Source organism: Leptopilina boulardi, unplaced genomic scaffold, assembly GCF_019393585.1.
Source record: "Leptopilina boulardi isolate dan_hultmark-lab unplaced genomic scaffold, ZJU_Lbou_2.1 LbouV2_280, whole genome shotgun sequence".
NCBI classification, from domain to species: domain Eukaryota; kingdom Metazoa; phylum Arthropoda; class Insecta; order Hymenoptera; family Figitidae; genus Leptopilina; species Leptopilina boulardi.
The window spans coordinates 2,273,434-2,277,396 of record NW_026137841.1 but is presented as its reverse complement, the minus strand read 5'-3'; positions in this window follow the sequence as shown (position 1 = coordinate 2,277,396).

Below are 3,963 nucleotides of genomic sequence, written 5' to 3'. Positions count from 1 at the left end.
CCATCATAACGGAATAATTTAACATTGATTCGATTAGTTTAAAATTCGGTACACGGAGATTTTTGGTGTCTATGAATCCAAAATTTAAATTTGTTAATTCGATCCTCAAATTTTGATTTACCGACCCCACAAATTCACTACCACCGAATTTTGAACGAAGCATATCAATTTCAAATTTTTCCGTCATATTGGGTAGCCATATTGAGTCCGCCATTTTCTATTTTTTTTAAATTTTTATTAAAAATTTATTTTTACATTCTCATCAGAATGAGAAAGTATTACATTTGCCCGATTTTGACCAACATCTAATTCATGTAAATCTCCACGTTTCAAGCCTTTCTAATGCCAAAAAATAGGTTTTAAACAAATGTATGTATGTCTGTATGTCTGTATGTCTGTATGTCTGTATGTCTGTATGTCTGTATGTCTGTATGTCTGTATGTCTGTATGTCTGTATGTCTGTATGTCTGTATGTCTGTATGTCTGTATGTCTGTATGTCTGTATGTCTGTATGTCTGTATGTCTGTATGTCTGTATGTCTGTATGTCTGTATGTATGTCTGTCTGTCTGTCTGTCTGTCTGTCTGTCTGTCTGTCTGTCTGTCTGTCTGTCTGTCTGTCTGTCTGTATGTATGTCTGTCTGTCTGTCTGTCTGTCTGTCTGTCTGTCTGTCTGTCTGTCTGTCTGTCTGTCTGTCTGTCTGTCTGTAGACAAAAAAGTTTGCTCGACGATAACTCGAACAAATTTTAATGAATCGACTTCAAATTTGGTATACACTTTAAGTTTACCAAAATCTCGCTTGAGTTCGTTGGCCAGATGATTTCGTTGAAAAACAACAAAATTATTCAAATTTGTAGTTTTTAAAAATTTCCAAACGTCGCATTTAAAAAAAAAAATTTTTTTCAATTTTTTTTCGAAAATTGCGAGTAAAAATAAACACTTTTTTCCTTTAATAATTTTCAATAGCTATTAAAACAAAAAAGTTATATCACTTTTCTTAAAAAAAGGACAAAATCGGATGAAAAATGGGTAAAATGCAGAGCAAAATTACTTCATTTTGAAAAACTATGTTCATCTATGTATTATTTCTGTTTAAACCACCTTAAATTAACACAAATAACAGTGACTTACTCATAAAGTTGAATTAGTTAAAATTCATGTATTTGTAGATTTGTAAACTTTTTTTTCTTTAACACTTTTCGATACAGATTAAAACAAAAAAGTTAAAAAAGTTATGTTCTATAACGATTAAGGTAACAAAAATTTTAAAATATTTTCGATGTGTTATTTTACTCATTAATTTTTTGCGGACCAGTTTTAACCTATTTTGCCACCTTTTCTTTTAGCAACTTTCCTCTCTAGATTTAAAGTTTTTGAAGCAGTATTCCTAAAACATTTTTTTCACTATAACGAAAGCATTGTGAAGTGAAACAAAAATAATAAGTGTAGCAGGCGAAATTATAAAGAATTATAAATTAACTAAGTATAAACATTGCTATTTTTTAAGAGAAAATTCATTTTTCAACAATCTTTTTAACAAATTTAAATAAATCTTTCTACTCCTTGGTTTTTTAGGTCGCTCATTACGATTCTGAAGTCAGTTTTTAAAAATTCAAAATGGCGTATTGAAACATTTTTGACGCGAGATTTTTAGCATTTAAAGGTATTCTAAAGGGATAAGATTTGAAAAAATTATAAAAACTGAACAAAATTTCTAAAAAAATCTTTTTTTTAATGCTTGTAAATTGTTTATTTAAAATTTGTCGGTTCTTTTAGTACACTATTGATAGACTATTTGATATTTGCACTATTTGATAGAGCCTCAACGTACCTGTAAAAATTCCGTTAATGGGTTAATGCACGCCTCCTTTTCCTATTGTATCTTTCTAATTTTCGAGCGTGAAACGCGAGTGCCGTGATGAGAATGTTATCCTTAAAGTCAAAGTACTTTAAGAAGATGAAATTTAATTTATAAAAACCAAAAATTTCACTTATATAAATTGTACAAAAAAATTTTTATGAATATGAATAAAAACATGAGAGCGAAACCTCATATAATAAATTTGTTGCTTTAAAAAATGTATTTACTTTAAAGTTCTTTTTTTAGTGTTTTTAAATTTTCAATTAATTTTTTCTTTTACTCAATTGAAATTAGCTCAAAGCGGAATGTCTTATTTTAGTAAATAATTTGGTTTGTCGATTTTCGTTAACTACAAAGACCTGGCCAATCCACGGCGCAATATTAAGGAACTAAGTTTGAACAGCTACAGTGCCGTCATTCTCTTTTTTTTGCCCGATAAAAAATTTATTCTAATACCTTTAAACCTTACCTATTTCTATAATTTAATTGGATAAAGTTCCGAATAAAGTCCCCCTCAGATTTTAATGAAACTCAGTATACTTACGTATTTTTGTGCGCTGATTACGAAAATGATAGTGAAAATTGGCGCAAATTTGATTATCATGGTAAAAACCATAAAAAACACCATAAAATCATGGTTTTTTACGATTATCTCGTAAAAAACAAAAAATTTCGAAAAAAGTTTTAGACAAAAGTTGTAGATCTCAAAAAAACACACATTTTATGTTTTATGCATTTTTTACCAAAAGTCATTATTTTTTGAGAAAAATGGTCCTAAAGTAATTCGCGGAAATTGTGGGGTGGAGTCTACAGCAGCGGTAAATGCAAAATATTAAACACGGCCTTCGGCCGCGTAAGGTACTGCTCGCTTCTCTTTTTAAGAAATCTTGGCGAGAGGGGGTGGATGTGTCCGAAAGTAATTTGCGGAAATTGTGGGGTGGAGTCCACAGCAGCGGTAAACGCAAAATAGTAAACACGGCCTTCGGCCGCGTAAGGTACTGCTCGCTTTTCTTTTTAAAAAAAACCTTGGCGAAAGGGGGTGGATATGGCCGAAAGTATTTTGCGGAATTCGTTAGATCCTGACTAATGGTGAATATGATACTGTATACGAGTCAAATAATATGTCTAACCATGACTGCTGTATATGTTTTCATTATCATGGTGTTTTTCGTTTTTTGGATTTTTCTCGAAAAATAATGACTTTTGGTAAAAAATGCATAAAACATAAAATGTGTGTTTTTTAGAGATCTACAACTTTTGTCTAAAACTTTTTTCGAAATTTTTTGTTTTTTACGAGATAATCGCAAAAAACCATGATTTTATGGTGTTTTTTATGGTTTTTACCATGATAATCAAATTTGCGCCAATTTTCACTATCATTTTCGTAATCAGCGCACCAAAATACGTTAGTATACCAAATTTTATTAAAATCGGAGGGGGACCTTATTCGGAACTGCACCCATTTAATTTAACGTATTTTAATAAAGACTATGAGTTGTTTCTAATAAATTTTTCAAAACAAGTCGATTATATGAAGATCCCCTTTTAAAATAACTACTTTTTTACTTATTTTAACTCTGTATGTAATTAATTTTACTCTTTTTAATAAAATTAATAAAGATAATTTCTTTCTTCTTGACATTTTACTTCAAAATTAATTAAATCAACCACAAAGTCTGAAACAACTACAAAATCTCATTCTACCAAATAGATTCTTGGGTCATTCAACTACTTTCTGGTAGTATAATTAATACAATTTTTAAATTTAATAGGAAAATTTTTCTATTACAGAGTGTAGTTAAAAAGTAATTAATGCTAATAGGTTTTGAATTGTAATAAACAAACAAAGCGCGCGAAGCGCGTAATAATATCGGACCGCGAAGCGGGACGATCATCCTTCGCGCGCCCCGGGGCGCGCTCAAACTAGCTAGCGAAGCGAGCCCCTACGCGCGAAGCGCGTGATGAGAATGTGGCCGCCCCCGCAGGGGGCTGCCAGATTTTTGTAAATGAAAATAAAGTATTAAAAATAAAAAAATCAATATTTTTCCAAGTCCCTAATTTTTTTGGACTTATAAAAAAAACAGTTTGTAAGATTTTCTAACA